The following is a 23,316-nucleotide window of genomic DNA, read 5'->3' on the forward strand; positions in this document are numbered from 1 at the left end:
GTGTCTAAAAGTGCCCCATTAACGATGAGAAACCCTGACCTGGGATGGCTTGGCAATCGGTTGGCAGAAGGGGGAAGGGAGCACGGACAGGAAAGGGGGATGGGGGAGGTGGCAGTTATCGAGTAAATAAATAAATAATGCGCCCTGACATTTGCTGTTACAATAAAGCTCTCTCTCTCCCCACCAAAAATGTACTTCTGATTGCGCAATTTGTGAGAATTCCCATCAACGAACATTTCGGCGGTTTTCCGTCTAGAGATGTGGAGGATATATATTTTTTATTACTTCTGGCTTTCAGACGAATGTTATCTGACTTTAAGCTGGATAAGGAGGCTTTTAAGAGGCGGCATTTTAAAGCATCGTGTGGGGACATTAATAATGCAGGGCTCCCTGGACGATGTAAGCTATACGCGCGTCACCACGGCACATTTTACCCAACGCATCGCTCCCAGCAGCGCATTCCATACACTGGCCCCTCAATTTAATTTGATTATCCCATAATGAAATTGCCAGTAATGAGATTAATTTTAATTATTTATCGGCCAGCCGAAGGAGCGTCCATCAATTATGCATGCTCCGTGCAAAGGGCGATGCTTATCGCTTGAGTTTTTTTTCACGGAGGAACCAGGCCACAATTTATTAGCTTCTGTGGGAGTGGGCGCATCGTTAAGCGCCGCTCCTAGCTGGCCCGGCAAGAGCTGTCACGGCGTCCTCCGCTCGGAGCTCTGCGAATACTACGTGGGAATCTTTAATAGGCGCAGACTGCGTCTCACAGACATCACAGTAGCAGCAGGAGCCTAATGAAAACGCAAGCCAATTTGCTGTTATCGCTCAATTCTCCCATCTCTCTTCTGTCGCCGGCGCGCTGTGTGCATGCAGCAGTGGCAGATGCTTTCCGTATTCTAAGGGATTGCAAAACAGAAAATGCATCAACAATGAATATACGGTTATATAATTTTGCGTGTGAAATACCATTCGTTTATTCGAATGCATGCATAATTGCACATTGTATGTGTGTTTGCAGATAACAATTATAGACACACAGTTGGATTAGTGTCTTTGGAGATTCAGTTGTGGAAAATAGTGCGGCGACGATTCCAGAGTGCGCTAATAGCGTCTCTCGCTCTTTAACATTGACGTTTCAGCCGCGGGTGCACTTTGGCAGTTGTGCTCGCCAGAATTACTGGGCGGGTTAAATACAACGCGACATCAATCCCGCGCAAGGCGGCTCAGTGGGTAGCATCGCAAGCAGCGGCTCGCACGGCCTGCGCTGGCGTTACTTATCATGCACAGGGCACTCCACGTGTGGATCATTTCCTGCCCGTCTGCCTCTCTTGACATGGAAATAAAACTTTTCTTGAAAAAAAATCCAAGACTCAAAAAAACATTTCCTATCCCCGATCTTTAATAGAGTTTTGCTTCTTAAAAAAAAACAGATTACTTTACAATGTGCGCTTGAGTTTGGAAGCTGGGCCGGTGTTTTGCACTGTTTGTTTAAATTGCTGTTAACGCACGGAGCGTGGATTAAACCCAGGGAGGAGAATAGGCCCTTCTAATCCGGGCTAAGCGCCACACGTTGGTATTTTAATCACAGCTCCGTGGCCTGCATTAAATCGCGTGGCACCAACAGACAAAGGGAAGGTGGGTGGGTACGCCATTAACAAAAAATGGGAGATTTTCTACTAACCCAATGAATTTGACTGTGCGAGGAACAAATAATCACGGCTTGTTTTGTCCCCGTTTGAATGCTTTCACCTCCAGTTCAATCGTGAAGCATGCCCATGCATGCACGGAGCTTTGTTCGCTTCTTAGCCCAGGCTTCTTCTTTTTTTCAATGGAGCAAATGGGAAGGATAATTTTAATTTTGCTGGGGAGGGAAATGAAAAGTCATTGAGCTGACCTTTTGACCTTCATCAGCATTCCTCATAATTCGGTAGCAAATTATTAGTTAGGATTTTGTTTGGGTAAGATCTGCTTTATTTTTGGACGAAAAATCTAAACGTTTGAACAGTTGTGTTTTAGTGAATGGTAGTCCATTGTTCAATGTGATAGTAAAGTGCTGGCAAATAAAACTGAAATGAAACATACTGAGCAAAGCTGTGTGGGTGGAATCCCTGTAGGTATGCAAAGACAACTGAGATTCTTGAATAAAATAATATTAACCTCTGATCATTATTTTAGTAAGTTTGGAATGCCGTTGATTTGTATTTTTGAAGATAAGGAAACCGTCCCCATATTTATTATTCCCTCTTTGATTTGAATACGTGTCATCTATTCAAATAGAATGTACATGGATAAATGTTAAGATTAACTAAAATGTATATGCACTTCCCAAATCATTGCATGTAATATTGTGTGAAATCCAGTGTCTGCACTCAGCACACAGTGAATAATGTAAAATTGTAAATAAGCTACACGTTTCAAATTCCATCCAATCGCAGTAAGATTGAGGACACTGGTTCTGTACGAGCAGCGCATCGTTCGCGTCACACGCGACGCTCGTGGCCACGGGAAAGGAGCAATTCGGTAAAACTATAAAACGAAAATTCCTCAAGTCATTGAAACAACAACTGGGTAATTTAGATTCAATTAATACTTGCTATTTGTCCTACTTTTTAAGGAATCCTCAGTATAATATGCATTCAATAAGAATGTAATATATTTAGAAGAAATAACAATTATATATTTGAACAAAAAAAGTTTCTACTGAGAGGGCTATTATGCTGTCGTATTTATGTAAAACTAAACATTGTTAAAATCACTCGGAGGCGGCATGAACGTTGCTGTGTTTCAATTATGCGCATTTATCGGCTTGGGTTCAGAAATGCAATCCCCGAGTTGGCGCTCGCACCGTCGTCACGGTCAGCGCGCGCACTCAAACGCCGGACGGCTGCCCCTCGCTGCCCCGCTGCCCCGCGCTGCCCTGCCCTTTCTGGGTCAGATGAAGGGCACAGACAAAAATCCACATCCCTCCCCCCCCCTCCGACCTCCTTTGCTGCCACATCTTTAATTTTTTTGCTCTTTTTGATCCTCCGGATGCCCACTCCTAGCCGGAGGCAGTTCCCTTCAAAGTGAGCGCTCGGTGCCAGCGCCGCGGGTCAGCGTTGGGCCACGGCGGTTAGCGAGCCGGTCGACGAGGAGGAGCCGGGACTCCCCGAGCCACTGGCCCAACGCTCGCTCGCTCGCGCGTTTCTCGCGGGAGAGCAGCGAACGCTAATTCTGATGCTACCACGCGACACGCAACATGTGGAAGAGATGAACTCCACCTTGTAGTTGCATTTATACGGCTTGTCTTTCTGTCAAAGAATGTTATTTTGTCCGGCCGTGATCGGGGCTCCGCTTCGATTCAACGCGGCGCTCCGTGCTGAAACGCGTTGCTCACATTTACCACTTGTCACTTTGTGTTTAGGGCTAACTTCTCGACCACTATTTTTCATGGAGGAAATTTGGCGGTAAATTATTTCAACAAAAAAACCCCGTAGTTTTCTTTTTCAGTTGCATGCAGTATTACCATGCTATTGCTGTATTTAGATGACTTGAAATAACAGCAATAACATTAAAATGGCATAATTTAACAAAGAGTTTCGTTCTATAATTGAAAAGAATGAAAAAAACTTAGCCAAGAAAGTATATTGCTTGTCAGACCACGTGAATTAGCGTAAGCATTGTACTATGTTTATGCAAGACGGCCGCCCTGCACGCGACGCGAGCCACTTTCACCCACGCTGGGCACAGCTGAACAACACCGCAGGCTCGCGACTCGCGCTGCTCAAGCGCAGGCAGTGATCGCAGCTCTCCGTGCGGGCGAGCGAGCGGCCGAGCGTGGGTGACCAGGGTCAAGCGACGGTTACCGCGCATCTGACAAGCATCACGTGACCTACTCCTTACGACCATTGCACATGTGAGCGGTAATTGTGCAGCGGGGAGGGGGCGACCACGAAGGGTCAGCCTCGAGCGAGGGCCTATGTCCTGAGCTCAGCCGAGGGTCAGCACCGGCCTGTGCTCCTGCACAGCAGCGGCGGCGGCGATTCCAGTGCCTCTTGCCGCTCACTATGCCCCATGTCAGCATAATTTCACAGCGGGCTGCGTTACGTCGAATGTGGTTACATTTTAAAAAATTGATATTATTGAAATTCCTTGGATAGAATATAAATGATAAATGACCACATTCATCATTACCACTGTCTTGTAACAAAAAAAATTACTGCGATGACGCGTTGGGCAATAGCCCTACTCAAGGGCAGAACAGAGCAGATAGCAGAGAGCCTGACTGACTTTTTAGCTGGCAATCACGCTTCACATTGTGGGGCCCTGATAATATCGGGAATTATTTCAAACGATGAAACGTATAAATGCATGGGCTTGCAATTAATTTTGGAAAGGCAGCGCGTGAGAAATATTTAATATCCTTGACTCAAAGCTTTCGTGACTGCCGAAATTTATATTCTTTTACCGAAAGACCCAAAGAATGTTTAAAAGCCTCTCTTGAAAATTCATAACTTGGGGGTTTTCCCAAACCTTTTGCAAGTAGTCATTCACATAGAAGAAAACCAAAAGACCTGAGAAAACCAATTGATGGAAAACCCACATACACATTGTACAAATCAAGAAACTCAGAATCAGAATCTTTCTTGAGACTGGAGGAATCCGATTAGCAATGAAGCTCTTTTTCGCAGATGACCATTAAGCTGCCTCGCTACCGCTGCAACCGTGAACGAACAGCGACTTCTTCCCTGGTGATGGATTCCAGGTGTGCACTGCGAACACCGACACTGCAAGGCGAATACAACGTGAGAAGGCCTTGCGTATTAACGGTGTCGAGAAAAACGATCCACCCCGACTAGCACTCGCACGAACCACGCTGAAACCGGATGCTCGTCCTAGCCAGCACCACACTCGGTCAATAATTATCTACAATCCTAACGAGCCAACTATAAACTGGCTATAAATATGACCACACTAACCAATGAAGCACTCTACCTGCACGCACTTCGCAGTCTGTCCCCTTACCCTATCCCCCGAGGCTCTTAACTCCTCAACCAACTTCACTTTCGGTCCACCCCTGGCCTGCGCATCATCATCATCATCGTCATCACTAACCCGTGCAGATTACAAAAGCAACGAGCAAACTTGACCTGCGCAGAGACCCTGCAGTGTGCGCAATGCCCCTCCACGCTCGGGTTATCCCTGGGTCTTTCCCCCCCAGCCATCTACTGCCCGCCTCCCCAGCAGCCTCCTCTCTGGAGGCTTGAGGGGGGGAGGGGAGGCGGGAAGGAAGAAATGAAACCCCCGAACTGCAGGCGACGGGAGAGGATTCAAAGCAAATGGCGACACCGCGGTCGTCTGGCTCTCATTTCCCGGTCGGGGTTGATGCACGGAAGGTCGGGCCCCGGGCCGCTCTCCGTCTGCCCCGGACTTTCCCTCTCCGTGTGCCATCGGTCAGCGGGTGGCCGCGGGGTCACCGCAGACGCGCGGGCGCTCACGAGTCGAGCTACTCCGACGACTCCGAGTCCTCCGACGACTCCGACGTGCCCACGGGCTGGGGCTCTCGTGGCTCTCGCGCATTTGTCTCGCGATGCAAACCGGCGCTGTGGTTCGGTATACAGTTTCACAAAGGGACATTTTTGTCAATAAAAAAAATTGAATTGACAATGTATTTCAAGAAGTCATGCTGACAGAATTTTTATAATCCAGTTACATTCCCGAGTTTCGGATGCTGTTTTATTGAACACACATTCATGCAACGTGTGCTGTGTGTACACATTATTTATGCCTTTAGCAATGTTTCTCATCGTCCGGCCGGGTGGCTCAGCGGTAGAACGAGCGGCTCCCAACCAGAAGGTTGCGAGTTCACATCCTGGTTGGGGAGTTGACTCAGCCCATCATCCCTTTAGGATCGATAAAATGAACATCACCTTGTGAGGAAGTCAACACGGATAGTCTCGTATTATTTGAGTCTTTCGGTAAAGGCACCACGTAGATAGGTTAACATTAATGATGACGATCGTAGATAGGTTAACATTAATGATGACGATCGTAGATAGGTTAAAATGAATGATGACGATCGTAGATAGGTTAAAATGAATGATGACGATCGTAGATAGGTTAAAATGAATGATGACGATCGTAGATAGGTTAACATTAATGATGACGATGATAGATAGGTTAAAATGAATGATGACGATCGTAGATAGGTTAACATTAATGATGACGATCGCTTGTGCTGTGACCGAAACGTCGTAGCTTTATTTTTATTTTTTTATTAATTTGAACCTATCTACGTGACTTTACCGAAAGACCCAAAGAATATGAATTCCTGCAGTCACGAAAGCTTTAAGTCACGGATAGACTCGTCTCTGCCACAGGAATGTGAAACTTCCACCACAGACCCAGGGCTGTAAACAGGCAGTGATCACCGTCTCAGTGCTCATTTGGGCAAGACATCACTTTGTCTTAAAATACGATTTTAAAAAATCCCTGCAATCTACAGCAATAGTTAGGAGAGCATGTATTAATCCTGTAGTTGTGGGCGCCCAGTTTTGTATGATTTTATGGACACTGATAAGAGGTTTGGGCTGCATGTCACCTGTTAATCCCCCATAACCCGGACAGTGTGGGGAGGCCCTTATCCAGCAGTGGAGTGACAGAACGTACCATACGTCTGCTATTCTGGCATCCGTGTTTAGGGTTAGGCTCAGTGTAAGGTGAGGGCGAAGGCTATGGGTAGTTTGGGGGGTAGTGTGTTTGTCAGGCTTAGTGTTAGGGTAAGGGTTTGAGGGAGGGTTTTAAATAGGGTCAGTGATAGGGTCAATATTATGGGTAGTGTTGGTTTTAGGTATAGTAGTATGACTAAGTTTAGTGTTAGCATTCGTGTGTTAGAGTTTGGGTTTTTGTTTAAGTCCGTGTTAGTATCAGAGTTAGTGTTCAGATTGAGTTAAGACTTAAGGTAAGGATTAGTCTTAGGGTAGTAATAAAGCTCAGAATTAGCGTTGTGAATGTATATGGTGATCTATGTACTGTATGTTGAACTTCCTTTGCACCGTACGTAGCCAACGTGCTAATGATTTGCATGTAATAATTATTTAGACCGCAATTGTAGTCTGCAAGTGACATTCACTATAATGATTGACACAAATGCTCTTTGCAAAGGAACCCATTTACACAAGTGCGTCACACACTCGCATACTCACTCACACACTCACTCATTCACACGCTCACTCACTCACACAACTCACACTCACTCACACCCTCACTCACACACCTCACTCGCTCACACAACTCACACTCACTCACACCCTCACTCACTCACACCCTCACTCGCTCACATATTCACTCACACACTCTCTCACACACCTTACTCGCTCACACAACTCACATTCACTCACACACTCACACACCTCACTCACTCAAACAACTCACTCACACACTCACTCATTCACACCCTCACTCACTCACACCCTCACTCACTCACACAACTCACACTCGCTCACACAACCCACACTCACTCACACCCTCACACACTCACACCCTCACTCACACACGCACTCACTCACTCACACACTCACTCACACCCTCACTCACACACTCACACCCTCACTCACTCATTCACACCCTCACACAACTCACACTTACTCACACACTCACTCACACACCTCACTCGCTCACACAACCCACACTCACTCACTCGCTCACACCCTCACTCACTCACACACTCACTCACACCCTCACTCACTCTCACCCTCACTCACTCACACACTCACTCACACCCTCACTCACTCATACACGCACTCACTCACACCCTCACTCAACAACAACAACAACAACCGCCATTCGCCACTAAGTGGCGGTGACGTCACCACGACGCTTGTGCCAGGCCATGTGCACCTTGAGGCCACGTGAAGTGTCGAACGCCCGCGGGCAGGAGGTCACGGGGCAGACCCAGGTGCCACGGGACAACTGACTGAGATGACTGGCTGGTGCACCACATGTGCCCCCTACTGTACCAACCTGCTGTGCTTTATCCACCCGGCGCTCCGCTCGTTGTTGTGAGCGTCGCTCCTCCGCCCTCCGTTGTTGTTGGAGGGCGGCTGCCTCCAACTGCCCAATTGCGTCCTTCACGAGCCTCCTCCACAGAGGCCGATCTTGACACCGCTGGTACCAGTCATCGGCAAGTCCACTCAGCTCCACGTCCTCCTGTACCACATCACTCCATCTCTTCTCTAGCCCGAGCCGCGCCCGTTTAGCCCCCTCAATCCGGCCGAACAAAAGCTGTTTCGGCATGCGGTGGCTGGGCATTCGGGCTAGATGACCCAGCCAACGCAGCCTTGCCTGCCGGAGGAGCTCACCGATGGGGCCTTGCCCAGATCTATCAAGAATTTGTGAGCTCCTCACACAATCCAGCCTGGTTAAACCCAGGATGGATCGTAGGCAGGCTAGCCTAAATGTTTCTAACCGGCGAAGATGTTCCATTAGGGGGGTCCACGTTTCGCAAGCGTAGAGAAGGGAGGGAATGACCGTGTCCGAGAAGACCTGAAGCTTAGTGCGGAGCGACAGACCAGGTAGCTTCCACACAGCGTTACGCAACCGATGAAAAGATATTGCCGCTCGACTGATTCGGAGTGAGACCTCTGCTGTTAAACTGGAGCCGGTCATAAGCACACTGCCCAGGTATGGGAAACTCTCCACTCTCTCCACAACTGCCCCATCACCGATTGGGAGTTGTGGGGGTGGAGTGTCCGATGGTACAAAATAGCCAGGCAGGTGCTTAGTTTTGGTGGGGCTGATGGTAAGGCCCCATCTCTTAGTGGCACGCTCCAGTCCCAGCAGCAGCGTCTCCAACTCTTCCTCTGAATGAGCAGCTATTACCAAATCATCGGCATACATAACGTGGTTGAGCAATAGGGAGCAATCCCTTGACCGCACCCGGGCATCGATCAGCCTCCCATTATATCTGTACCATATGGAGATTCCCCCGGTACAGCTATTGAAGGCTTCATGAAAAACGTGGTCAAAATAGATGTTAAATAATGTGGGAGCCAGAGGACATCCCTGTCGCACCCCAAGGTGTACAGGGAATGGCTCTGACTCCCGGCCACGTAGTTTTACCCGGGCCCGCTCACCATCATGAAGGTCCTTAATGATCGTGAGCAGAGGGTCAGGTACTCCAAAAGCACGATGAACAACCCAGAGCCCAGGCCTACTGATGGTATCATAGGCCTTGACCAGGTCAATAAAGCAGAGATGTAGGTCTTGTTGGAATTCCCTACACCTCTGCTGTAGCAGACGGACAGAAAATATGGCATCTGTGCAGGACCGCCCCTTCCTGAAAACGCATTGGGGCTCCGCAAGCCTCTCCTCAGCGTGCCTGGCAAGGCGATGTTGAATAATCCTTTCCAGGACCTTTCCGGCACACTGAGGAGTGAGATGCCCCTGTAGTTGTTACAGTCTGTGCGGTCCCCCTTCTTAAAGAGGGGGTCCACCAGGGCATCCTTCCAATCCTCTGGAACCCGTCCAGTGGTCCAGATTGTTATTTTGATGTCATATAGGGAAGTCTGTGCACAAACGCCACCCTCCCTCAGCATTTCGCTTGGGAGATCGTCTCTACCCGGTGCCTTTCCTGGTCTCAGACTCCGGATCGCCTTCAGTACTTCCTCAACAGATGGCACCTCAGCCAGCCACTCACAGGGGGTGACTTCTTCCAACATTTGAGGCACCGCAGCCTCAGCAGGGTCATCCCCACTTTGTGCCACGATGTTTTCCTGGCTGAGGGATTTCCCCTCCCCCAGGACCTCACACTCACTCACTCACACACACTCACTCACACACTCACTCACTTTCACTCACACACTCACTCACTCGCTCACACTCACACCCTCACTCACTCACACTCACTCACTCACACACACCCTCACTCGCTCACACTCACTCACACACACTCACTGACTCACTCACACCCTCACTCATTCACACACCCTCACTCGCTCACACTCACTCACACCCTCACTCACTCACACTCACTCACTCACACACACCCTCACTCACTCACACTCATTCACACCCTCACTTGCTCACACTCACTCACTCACACATACCCTCACTCACTCACACCCTCACTCACTCACACAACTCACTCACACCCTCACTTACTCACACACTCACTCACACCCTCACTCACTCACACACTCACTCACACTCATTCACACCCTCACTCACTCACACACTAACTCACACCCTCACTCACTCACACTCACTCACTCACACCCTCACTCACACACTCACTCACACTCACTCACACACTCACTCACACACACTCACTCACATACACTCACTCACACCCTCACTCACACACTCACTCACACTCACACACTCACACCCTCATTCATACCCTCACTTACTCACACCCTCACTCACACACTCACTCACTTACTCACACACTCACTCACAAACACTCACTCATTCACACCCTCACTCACTCACATTCACTCACTCACACCCTCACTCACACACACACTCACTCACACTCACTCGCTCACACACTCACTCACACCCTAACTCACTCACTCACTCACACTCACTCACACACACACTCACTCACACCCTCACTCACACCCTAACTCGCTCACACTCGCACACTCACTCACACACCCTCATTCACACCCTCACTCACTTACACTCTCACACTCACTCACACACCCTCACTCACACCCTCACTTACACCCTCACTCACACCCTCACTCACTCACACCCTAACTCGCTCACACACACACTCACACGGTGTCCGCAGGCGCTGCCGACACATCACTGGGCGCGTGCAGTGACGGGAGGATGGGTCGGAAGCGGATGACTTTCAAGAGCACATTTGTGTGGAGCAAATCTCCGTAATCCAATCGACTTGGCAGAGATAAACCTGCGACTGGAGCATCAAGATGTTAAGCTGGGCCGATTATTTAATGTAAGCGGAGTTCAGGGGGTGACTATGAACCTGATCTCACAAACGGAAAACCATACAAGATTTTGTTACACACTTCACTTGTCCGGCATTTCATTAGCACTCTTTTCGTTAGTCCACACAGTGCTGAATGCATCACTATCATATTGTCAATTGCCCAGACATTTAGCCAACAGTGCGTGTGTGCATCCTGCTGAGTGGCAGCGTGGTCACAGCATTGGACTCACAGTTGCAAGATTGTGATTTAAAATGCTGGATGGAGATCGACTCAACCCAGCATCCCTCTGGCATTAATAATATGAGTACCACTTTGTGAGATATCCACAGTGTTTGGCCCATAGATAAACCGGCTCCTGTGATCGGAATGTGCAATTGAATTCCTGGCTTCGGGCTGCCAATATAAATGAACATTGATCCAATGCCTATTTTGACTCGATTGAAAACTAATTTGAATTACCATTTTATTGAATGTCCACATATAAAGCCCAGTTCGCGATTTTGTATTCAAAGTGGTTTCCCGCTCCAATGAGCTGTTTTACAGCCCTGAGTCAGTGATGGAAATTCCTCATTCCTATGACAGGGCCGAGTCTACCCTTATAACTATTTTAGTATTATACGCAGCGATATAAGAATTCGTACGTCTATTTAATTCTACACATGTGCAAGTGAGGAAGCACAAATGAAACAACCTATGTATTGCATTCAAGTGAGTAAACAAAAACCGCACGTGCGCAGCTTTTACTTGTGGACGCGATGCGCACGCGAGGCGTGCACACGACGCGTGACGTCGACTTAACACGGGGAGGCTTTCGCGACCGCTATCATCCGTATATACTGTGTGAGTGTAACGTGTGAGTGTAACGTGTATTGTAACGTGCATTGTAACGTGAAGTGTGTGAGTGTAACGTGTGAGTGTAACATGTATTGTAACGTGTATTGTAACGCGAAGTGTGTGAGTGTAACGTGAGTGTAACGTGTATTGTAACATGAAGTGTGTGAGTGTAACGTGTGAGTGTAACGTGTATTGTAACGCGAAGTGTGTGAGTGTAACGTTAGTGTAACGTGTATTGTAACATAAAGTGTGTGAGTGTAACGTGTGAGTGTAACGTGTGAGTGTAACGTGTATTGTAACATGAAGTGTGTGAGTGTAACGTGAGTGTAACGTGTATTGTAACATGAAGTGTATGAGTGTAACGTGTATTGTAACGTGTATTGTAACGTGAAGTGTGTGAGTGTAACGTGTGAGTGTAACGTGTATTGTAACGTGAAGTGTGTGAGTGTACCGTGTATTGTAACGCGAAGTGTGTGAGTGTAACGTGAGTGTAACGTGTATTGTACCATGAAGTGTGTGAGTGTAACGGCACTTTGTCCTGCACCCTCTGCGGTTGCCGGGACAAGAGGAGGAGGCTCGCGTCGCTGCGTAAGGGAGTGCGTGAAATCGCGCTTGAGAAATGCGGGGAGGGGCAGGGGGGGCTGACTGCAGACGAAGCGTCTGGGGGGAGAGATGGGAGATGGGAGATGGTCTCTGCTGACAGCTCAAGCATCGGTGATGGATGACACATCAACACACATCAACCTCTTCTTAGACTTGCACGCACGCACATTGTGTCAACACTCGCGCGCGCGACGGCCTGCCAGAGGAGAGAGGAGGCGAGCTGAGATAATAATATTTGGTTTTTCGCGTGGGGGTCGCTCCCTGTCCATAGCCGACTCTCGCGAGTAAACGGCGCTGACGAGTCTGACGACCCACGCTGATCCCCTATTCGTCATGTGGTTCTGGAGGCACGGTTCTCAATCACCCCGCTCGCTCGCTCGCTCGCAGGCTGACTGACAGCCTGTCTTCATGCACTAATCGTGTCTGACCGTCACGCGGCTCGGTTTTAGTAATTCTATTTCTAATGGACATTAGCGGCTGCCGACGTGCGCTTGTGCAGAAGCGTCAAAGCAAAAACGACGCGTCAAGTGCGTGCGTGATGCATCGCACCTAAAATAGTGAGCAGCGTCTTCAGGCTCAGGTGGGTGTGGGCTCGTGTTTGTTGGCAGCCCGCAGCTTGCGGAAATTCCACAGCCCAATGTGGAAATTCCACATTCCCATTGTGCGAGACAATCTCTCTGTAGGTCAACGACTCTTGGCTTCTCACAGAGTGGTACTTATTTGATCAACCCCAGGCAGATGATGGGCTGAGTCCCATAATTATCATTGTGATGTCCTTGTTAATCAATCGGTGCTAGCAGATTTGTTCAGGAGGACTGAACATTCATAGGACAGAATCAACCCCTGCTTACACAGATGCCCTTTCCAGATATTTTCAGCGGAATAATGAATAGCCCTATCAGTAGAGAATAACAGATATTTGCTTATGGACAATTACCATAACAAAGTGCCTTTCTAAAAACACATAAACCCATTGGCCCATTTCACTATTCAATTATGGTGTAGAGCAGTGGCTCAGCGGTTAGCGCATGGCACCACAGTGAGGGCGACCAGGCTATGATCCCTGGCCATGGGCAGTGTGACCAGGTGAAAGGTATCTGAACCCGTCTTGGGCATCTAACTCGGTATGTGATCACAAGGCGAGGTGCTACCCACACCACATTGCTGTGTGCCATGCTGCACATGTGCTCGCCCACAGCATCCGCACCTGAGCAGAGTGTCTTTGAGTGCGTGCGTGCATGCGTGTGTGACCAGGGCTGTGTGAATGTACAATCGTCTGTTTCCAGATGCTATAAATAAAGTGGTGGAAGGACAGGTGTGTTTGCGAACAAGACACACTTACAGTGTGTTACTCCGCGCTTCGTACTTAGGAACGAGCAGTGTTATGACAGCACCAGCACATTGCAAACAGGATTTACCCGTATACTCCGACATACTCCTACTTGAAAGAACTGCATGTTTACCCTCAAGACCACCATATATTTCCGGCCCTTCCGTTTTTTTCAAATAAAGTAGCATTCCCCGCAGGTATAGAGAGCGGCACACGACAGATTTCCAATGCACGCCTGTGTTTTTACAGAGCAGAACGATGAGAGGAGCTGAGAGGCCAGGGAGAGGTCACGGACAATGTCATTTTCCGGGCTGTCAAGAAGCTTGAATGACAGCCTGGGCCTGCGAGTGGACAAATCCTCTGCAGCCAGAGGCTGGCTTGATCTCATTCACGCAGTCCGTCCACACGTTGCGCAAGAGCATCCGATACTTGCTCGCAGCTCTGCTTGCCCTGGCAGAAGTATCGGATTTAACACCTCTGTACACCGACGTCGCCATCCCCTGCAACATAAAAAAACGCCCACCTCCTGGGAGACGAGGCCTCTTTGATTCCTGCGTTGGGAATCCTGCTCGGTTTGCCCATTGGTCGATGCAGTGCCGAGCAGCGATGCGGTGAGATGGGGCTCTCTGTGAAGTGACCGGGAGGCACGGTCATCTCGTGTTGGCAGGCATGCACGCGTGTAGCGCACTCGCCGTGCTTGCGGGCCCTTTAGCCGTGGTTGGAGAGCTCCCGAGAAATTGAGTGGGCTACACTCGCACATTACACCAGCACCAGGTGACCATGTCATCTCCCAACTTCCAAACAAACACATTTGACTGATTAGCAGGCACCTGTGTAAGAGTTTATCAAGCACTGTTTAAGGGCCAGAGAAGATGCTCGTTTTACTTTTCTGAAACAACGATGAAAGTATAACCGACTTGTTCAACTGTAAGATTTGATTTTGGATTTATGGCAGTAGCGCATGTGCAAAGTCAAGTGGTTATTTGCATGCATGGTACTCATCTTTCGTTCATAAATTAGATGAGACCCAGCTGTGACGGTGCTGAGCCAGTGGTGACCAGCGTGCCCAGCTCTTCTGTTGCCACAGTGAGGTGGCCTGGCCTGTTCAAGGGCGGGTTGAGAGCTTCTCGAGCCATCTGGATAGGTCGTCGCACTGCGGTGAAATCGCTCGACTCACACAGAGTTGCACGTTGTTGTGAGTTGCCTCAGGCTATCTCCTGCATGGGGTCAATAAACTGTGTCGGTGAAATAACCACATAGCCCACAGTCACGTGGTTCATATGCAATGACTTCGAGGACCGAACCCTGGAAAAACTTACAATTTTAATTTGTGGTAATAGTTATCTGAAATCCTAATTATTACATTTTTTGTAAATGTCTTTCTGTCACGAGCAACCCTTGCATCATTTAGTTACGTACCTGTTGTAGGGTTTATACGAGTCTCAGCATGTGCTTAGAATTAAATACGTTGACCCCTGCAAATTTGTCTGAGAAAAAAATATATAACGACGCCCTCAACAAACCGATGTAAAACTGTTACAAAAATACGGTGTTAATTTGGGGCGACCAATTCAGGAAACCAGTTTTGCGTTAAAGCTGACGATGTGTGCGTGAGAAGAGTGCTCGCGGGTTTCTCTCGGAGAGGAGTCGGGCTCGTAAACGTAGAAACCCTTCCGTGACGACGTTGGCAGCGCGCGGCACGTGATGCGAACGCGATGAATTATTATCCACATGCGCGGTTTAGTGCTTTGGCTCAACACGTGCATTGTTTTTTTGAACAAAGACGAGCCATTTTTTTCTGACGGCCAAAAGTTTTGAAAGAATGACTTTGCCTGGGGTCAGTGGACGCAATCCCCCGGCGTCTCAACCCGGTGGGCGGGCGGTTGTTTGCCTCCAGACACGTTCAGTGCGAACGACGGGGCCCAACATTGACACAACGACGACGGTGGTGCCGATAGTGCCGATAATGGTGGGCGATGATGGTGATAATGAGCTTCCTTGGGTGAAGAATTTAATGGGGCACAGCCACATTTCTAAAAGCCCCTCCTCCCCCATCGTACACCGGCCCCACGCTACCACTGAGCGCGCTGGAGTGGCCGTGTTTGTGTTGTTTTATGCTGCCGTGGGTGGCGGGTGTGGGAGCGTAAGTGGGGTAGTTTTGTGTCCTTATCCCTGAGAGCTTTGGCGTTAGCCGCTGCAAAACACTTCCTCCCGCTAATGACCGTTCCCCAGCCTGCAGATAACATAATGATGGACACTCCCACCCACAGGCAATTAAGATAAGCATCAGCTTCTGACGATGGCTTCCCAGCAGCTTAAACCACACATCTCTCCAACTTACCCACCGCTCTGCATGCAGAACTCCACCAGCGCCATATCTCTCAACCCTCTCAACCTTCTCATGTCCAATCCATCTACTGCTGCTGCTGCTCCTGCGAAACAGACAATTGTTACTCAGAAGGAACTGGTCAACAATCTCAATGCACACTACTTTTGAAAGCACGTAGTCTAAAGATTACTTTTTTATTATTATTGAGTCGACTTTCATAATCTCCAGTTATTTTCTCTCTTAGTGTTGGAAATGTAAATTCTGTTTTCTTATGGCCCTTGTCAAGTGACCATGAGAGATTCGGCTGTAAGCGATTAAGCCATTCTTTCAACTCTCTATGCGAGTTGATGCACCCACAGACCAACTTCGCATGTTCACTTGGGGCAGTGCATACTTGAGAGATTAATGCTCATTTTGTATTTCCTTTTGTTTTTGATTGGTCAGAGAGGACATTTACATATGACCCAGGTAAGAGCCCATTGGGACCAGAAGTCCCCTTTTAAAGGGAGATTTGGGTTTAAATAAGAACAGTGAAACAGAAAGCATCATTTGAAATAATTTGTAACATAATTACATTTTAATATTATGAAATAAATGTTTAGTTCTGAAAGTTACATTTGTATTTAATTTAATTGAAATTAAGACTGTATATATAGAATGTTCATTAGCGCGGTGCCGGGCACCATTGTTGCTGGCCAGCGGGGCGAGGGGCGCTGGGCACCTCTCTCTCGCTGCCGGGGGGCTGCTGCTGCCCTCTCGCTGCCGGGGGGCTGCTGCTGCCCTCTCGCTGCCGGGGGGCTGCTGCTGCCCTCTCGCTGTCGGGGGGCTGCTGCTGCGCGCCCGCTCGCTCCGCGACGCCGCACCCCGCGCACGGCCGCTGGGGCGAGCGTCGAGTTTCAGGCGCGCCGCCTCCCAGCCGCCCATTAAAGCGCCGGCCGCGGTGCCGAGCATATGGTGTCCCTGGAAATTTTGAAAAACGGGGCCGTGACAGAGGAGATGCTGTGCTCGGCTCGCTGCGGGGCTGTCACGGGGGCTCTGTGCTTTATTCGGGCCGACGCTAAGTGCAGAGCGGCGCAAGCCAAATTCCGGCCTGGCTCGCGAACGGATTCTCCTTCTCCCCACCTGAAAGAGGCCTCCGTGAAAGCCGCCTTTGTGGCGCTGCATTGTTCAAGGTGTAACCCGAGAGAGGGCGGCCGCTCCCCCTTCGCGTTTCCCTCGGCCGAGACGAGCCCTGCGCACCACGTGTAGACGTGTAAACGTCACCATGGAGACATTTCGTGAAGGGACAGAAAAAAAGAGGCGATCGCAGAGAGAAAAAAAAACAGCAGCGGTGGGAAGTAAATTGCTGCGGCTACCGGTGTCCTTACCTGGATGCACATAAGCTGCCCCTTTGTTCCCATTTGTTTTTAAACCTGGGCCCTCCTACATCGGACGCCGATTGCACCCGCGGCAAAATGGCAAACTCTCGTCATGTCACTCACTCACTCACGGTGGTGGTGGTGTTTAGCCTCCTCCACAAGTGGACACGAGCACCGCACTGGCAGAGAAGAGGAAACGATGATTCTGCGTCGCTGTCACAAAGCGTCACGTTAAACGATAGCGTAGATCGTTACGTTAGTTAAGCTCTTAAACGAATGCCACATATTAGAATGATAATTATTATGATGGATATGTCTTGGTCATTGTGTTAAACAAAAGTATTCGATGTGACTAAAAATGAAAAATTATATGATTTAGAATGACCACATTGGCACAGCTGTTAATGTTACTCATAATGTTACGTCTGTTTTAAAACCTGATGACTACCGACGTCAGCGATTAGTAAAGCGGGTTCGTCTCGATCAGTGGCTTCTGACCCGTGGCCACTGGTGGTTGGCAGGGCCGTGGGAAGTAGTCCAAAGAACTCTCGCAACTGCGATTTGTTTCAACAAAACACCAGGTTTTGACTGCGTGGTACTCCGCAAATAATGTTGACGGTGACAGTGGTGCACGGGTCCAGCGAGGCCTCTCCGCTCAAGCTGCTACGACCCGTCACGACGTGCCGTGCGTCTACGATGCAGTGCTGGATGCTCACTCAGACACACGCCGGCTCCAGTCAAGGTCCGCAAACAGAAGATGCCGGCACTTAAAATGGTCGAAGAGTGCTTTTTCACTTTTCGGACACAGCTGAATATTTCAAAGTCACGAAGGGAAGTTTGGCCAACTTTTTGTTTTATCAGAAGAAGAAAAAACGTCCGTAAGCAATGCGCATACAGGCAAGAGCCGTCAACCCACGGAACGTCTCGCTCCCAGTTCGTTTCGCTCGGTTGGTGAGAAGCGCCTCAAAGTCGGCACTCTCTCTCCCTTCTCTCTCTCCCTCTCGTTCTTTCTCAAAAAGCCACGTTTCGGAGGATTGAGTTACCCTTTTGCTTTAGCCAGTAAGAATTTTTTTAATGCCTAAAACTCCCCTCCCCCTTTGTTGTGGGTCCTCTCCAGAGTTGCTTTGCTGTTCCTTCTTGTTTGTTTTTTTTAAACTCCTTAAAAAAAAACCTCTCTCAACATGACTGGTTTACAAAAATGCTGATTTTGTTTAAAGAGAGCACTTCAAAGCTCCGGCTTCTGGTGGCCCCGGCGAGGCCGCTCACTGCGACGCCCGGGCGCAGAAATCCGCGTTGCTCCGTACAAGCCGCTCCGTACAAGCCGCCGTGCCGATTTTGTCGTTGCCTCGCTCCGTCGCTTAATAAACCACACGCGCTTAAATCGGATTGTGGAAGAGCAACATTTCATTATTTTCTGCTGACACGATGACAGAGGAAAGGTGGCGAGAGTCACGGCTTCCATGAGGAGACGCGGGGCCCAATGTATGCTGAGCCATGTGGCCACGAAGCACCGGAGGGGAGAGACGTGGCCTGGGGCAGATCTCTTCACCTGTGTCCCGCTCTTCCACCGTTTGCTGGGGGCCCTGCTGGGGACCTGATGGCCTTCCATTCCACAGAAAATCACGGACTCGTCCACACGAGTTGCTCACAGCTGAAGCTCTCAGGGTAACCGGCCCCCTGTAAGAGGGAAATGGCTCGCCACCGTAAATGAAGATAATTACCACCCAATGGTTGTGAGCAAAGAAACACGTTGGCTTGTTAAAGCCACTTTTGTGAAGATTAAGTGTGGGTCACAGTGTAAGGGGGGAGTGGTGGCGTAAAATTGTTTAGTGCTGTGCACTATGAATCTGGAAACTTGAGTTTCATTCCTGGCCATGGCTAACATCAGTGGTGAGTAACATCTCAATTCAGTCCTCAGTCCTCCCTTCACCAACCCACACTAACTGATGTGGTGAAGTAAGGTCAAACAACCCCAAGGACTGTGGATACGCCCTCACTCAGCAGTGGCTGTAGCTGTGTGCGTACACACATGGATACGCACATCCACTTATGAAACCACCACAAGCATTCACAAGTTTTAATTTGTGCCGTAGAAGGACTGACCCCCACCATAGGAATGTGGAATTTACATCACTTGTTCAGGCCCACAAACAGAGGTGGGTACCATGGTGCCACGGTGGTGAGATGTTATCTCCATCGCCTGGTATGCAGGAGGTCGTGGGTTCAATCCCGACCCTGACGCCTGTATATTTGGAGTTTGCATGTTCTCCACGTGGTCGCGTAGATTTTTATCCGGGTCCTCTGGTTTTTCCCTCCACATTTAGAAGCGCGCGTTTCCAGTATTTGGCTGCAATACATTTCCACATAATGATAAGCCACTTAATTGAGCTATCAATTGTGGCCAGGCCGCTTCTGAAAGAGAGCTATACAACTCAGTGGGCTTTACCTGGTGAAACATTTTTTTATTTCGTTAATATTTAAGTCTATAATGGAGCCACTGTTGTTATATGAGTGTTAAATCAAATATTTCTCACTGATTTTTTTTTATATTTGTCTCACTAACATCTGAACATACTATATATCCATTAAATCTTTGTTTTTTTTTTCGGTAAAGTCACGGAGAAATAAGAAAAATAAAATTACAGAATATATAATTTTACATAATATATAATTTTATTTTTCTTATTTCTACGTGACTTTACCGAAAAAAACAAAGATTAATTCCTGCAGTCACGAAAGCACCAAATCTAGTTTATATATCCATTTATTTGGCACAGTGTTAAGGATTTGAAGATACTACTGATGGTAATTAAATTGAGGTCCATGGCATATTGTGATGACAACAACAGGTGCCCAAATTCACCATCAGCCCTCAATAGGTCCCAGCATCCTCGCCAATGTCGGGCGTAATGTGGAACATTCTCATCGTTGTTGACAAAACATAAAATCCCTTGCAACAAAAAAATATGCTTTATCTAAAAACACAGTTACATTAATAGTTTAAGATGTTTTGCAGGAATAAAAATCCATCAAATATAATCCTTAATTCTGGAACGCGCATATAAAGAAGTGCGCAATGCCAACCGCGATGGTCATTTGCAGCATCTACGGAGAGATTATGTTCAAGAAGCAGAGGCGCATTTCTATTGTCGCGAGTCCGTGGGGCTGTGACTGAGTGGGGTTTAATGCCCACTCCGTGCAGCCTCTCTTGTTTTTCCACACAAGTGCAATTTTGCCACCTCGGTGTTTGTCAGAGGCAATGAGGAGTGCGCCGTTGGTAGCTCCTCCAAGGGCCCTCTTGATAAGCACTGAGTAACTCCAAGTGCCGCCGCCGTCACTGCCGCTGCCTCTGCCGTGGACGCTTACGCAGTCACTCGTGACTACGATTGCTCCGGGAGGCTGCTGCTGTTGCATCGCCAGGAGGAATCTTAGAGACGGGGGGGGGGGGGCTGCCCTGTCTTGCAATGCATATTCATGCGCAAACGCCATGTAAGGAAGCCAGTGGGAGGCCCTTCGTCGAGCGATGCCAGGGTCGTCCGCCACACCCTCCTCTCGCCCTCCCGGCCGGCACTTCCAGTGTGGAAAGAATGGCATGAGGCTTGAAGTTCGTGAGAGACGCGTTGTCGCTGCAGAGCATCCGAATACCGCATCTGGCGGGCGCGCGAGCCGACCTGAAATCCGCGGCAGGCTACTCGTGGTGTCGCCGTCTGGTGAAGGGTGAAAACCAACGAGTAGGAATACGTGGTGCATCTCGGTGATTTCTGCCACCCGCGGTGAAAAAAGAAGTGGCAAGAAATACCTGCAGTGCGGTGCTGTCGCCCACGTAAGTGAGAGACCCCTCGGCCGCCTCTGCTTGACGGCTTCGCGTTCTGTCCCTTTGTAGGTTTATGCTCGCTGCCTTGCTGGTGCTGGTGCCAGTCTGGTCATTGGCCAAACTAAATTATTTACGTTCGTGCGCGCGGTCTTGTAACGAATAGCCCACTGGCTTCTAGCCACACGCAGATGAAATTTCATATGGCAAAAAAAAAACGTTCAGAAAAAGAGGGCCCCTCTGGTTTGTCTAGAAAGCTCCAGTGTCTGTTGACGCACGATTGTGCCCCGAGTAGGCGCTCCGTCGCGCTGGACCACCGCTGCACTGGACTGCTTGAGAGTCACTTTGATGGCTCTCGCAGGATTGTCAACGGCCTCGTTTGATATTCTAATGGTTAAAATAGAATGCAAAACACAAGCATCACAGTCAAAGATGAAAGGCATTAGGCATTCGTTGTTACGTCTCTCTTTTTTCATGTTACAACTTGAAATAGAGCTATTTAGCGAACCAGTTTAATACCTTTAATATCGTAGGGTTGTTTTCATTTGTCTCATGCATTTGCGTGCACAATCGATCATTGCATAATCTCGGTATGTCTTCACTGCATTCGAATGTATTTGTTTTATTTAAATGTGTTGGTTACATTTGAATACACATTTTATTTGGAAATGAAAGTGAGGTTTTCCGTTGTGTTTATTTTAATTTTGGGAATTTCTATGGCTCCTGCTGTAATCAATCATTTCGTGGCTGTCAATGTTCATGCCTTTTTTGACCTTGCCAAAGGTGCTTGCAACAAATACGGAGATGCGAGTTTCCCCTTCAGTGCAGACAATACAAGACACGTAGTCACGAGAATTATCAAGGAGTTGAGTTTGCACTATTATCAAACCATTGGTTGTTTTCGTGGCTTTTGCTATAGACATGTTGAAAAACTAAAAAATGTTTATGTTCCTATAATAATGTTTGTTATATTGGTGTTTTAATCCTACGAGTGTAGTTAATATTAGGATTTGTATTAAAAAATTACAGAGAATATATATTTTGAATACAATTTTAAGAAATATAAATGTTTCAATTGAGATTTAAATATTTTCATGTTCATAAAATGTATATAAGGAAAGCGCATTTTGCACGATTACATTTGACATCTCAAAACCAACTTCGCACAAAACCTTCCATACCGATGCAGTTTAGTTTAATTGTGGAGAGAATGGGAATGATTGTACAGTACACCGAATGTCTATTTATTTTAAATACCTTTCATTATTTCTTATACACTGCATTTTATAGGTTTGTGAAATTGTTTTTAATGGTCATATTGACAGTATTATTTAATCTTAAAAATACAATTATACATCCACACCAACGAGAGAGCGGAGAGAGTATTTTCATCAAATCTTTGGTTCTTTCGGTAAAGTAACGTAGAAATAAATAAAATAATAATAGAATACGACGTTTCGATTGCAACACAAGCAACCATCATCAGGTACAAATGAATGAGTAAACATAGTAAACTTGGAAATATAATGCAATACAACACAGACAGTCGGCCAACAAAACAGTCAACACCCCACCTGGTTGATTACGTTCTACAAAAAAATGCTAAATTTGAGAGAGAGACCAAACATAGACACGGAGACACACAGACAGACAAACAAGCAAAGAGAGACTCACACAGAGACAGAGACACACACATAGGCACACAACTTGGAAATTATTCGTGTAATATATTACAGCAATTAATTTTGTGGAACATTTACATTTTGCGAAAATAATTAACATTTTTATTCATGCTCCTTTGAAAGGCAATAATCACAAAAATTATCACCCAATTAGTTGCTTGCTCAAACACGTTATTGCATTGAAACTGCAACAGACGCCGTAGTTGTTAACGGAAGAAGCATTCATATTCTTGGTTCTTTCGGTAAAGTCACGTAGAAGGGAAGCAATACAATAATAAAAATATAAAACAATAAAATAATAAAAATATAAAAACAATACAATTCTCACGACGTTTCGACTGCAACACAAGCAATCATCATCAGGTGTGAAAACCACAGCTCTGCTCTGCCGCATGCCGCTGCACATCAGTCAACATTACGCTG

General features: G+C 47.8%; 1 protein-coding gene and 1 long non-coding RNA gene across 2 annotated transcripts in view; one reads left to right on the top strand and one right to left on the bottom strand.

The window, feature by feature from the left end:
* Positions 1 to 5,666: 5,666 nt before the first annotated feature.
* Positions 5,667 to 21,750, bottom strand: LOC116951035 (uncharacterized). Its single transcript, XR_004404106.2, has 3 exons — positions 21,200 to 21,750; positions 17,165 to 17,273; positions 5,667 to 17,002 (listed from the first exon to the last, which is right to left on the bottom strand). It is a non-coding gene; the product is annotated as an uncharacterized LOC116951035 (long non-coding RNA).
* LOC116950990 (protein phosphatase EYA1-like) overlaps positions 20,257 to 23,316 on the top strand; it is a 107,324-nt gene continuing 104,264 nt past the window's right edge. The window contains exon 1 of the mRNA XM_032969272.2: positions 20,257 to 21,223. The gene's annotated coding sequence lies outside the window, so the exon portion shown is untranslated. The remainder of the gene's footprint in view (positions 21,224 to 23,316) is intronic.

Source organism: Petromyzon marinus, chromosome 3 (genome assembly GCF_048934315.1).
Source record: "Petromyzon marinus isolate PM22_M1 ecotype Great Lakes invasive population chromosome 3, UKy_Petmar_22M1.pri1.0, whole genome shotgun sequence".
In the NCBI taxonomy this organism is placed as follows: Eukaryota; Metazoa; Chordata; class Hyperoartia; order Petromyzontiformes; family Petromyzontidae; genus Petromyzon; species Petromyzon marinus.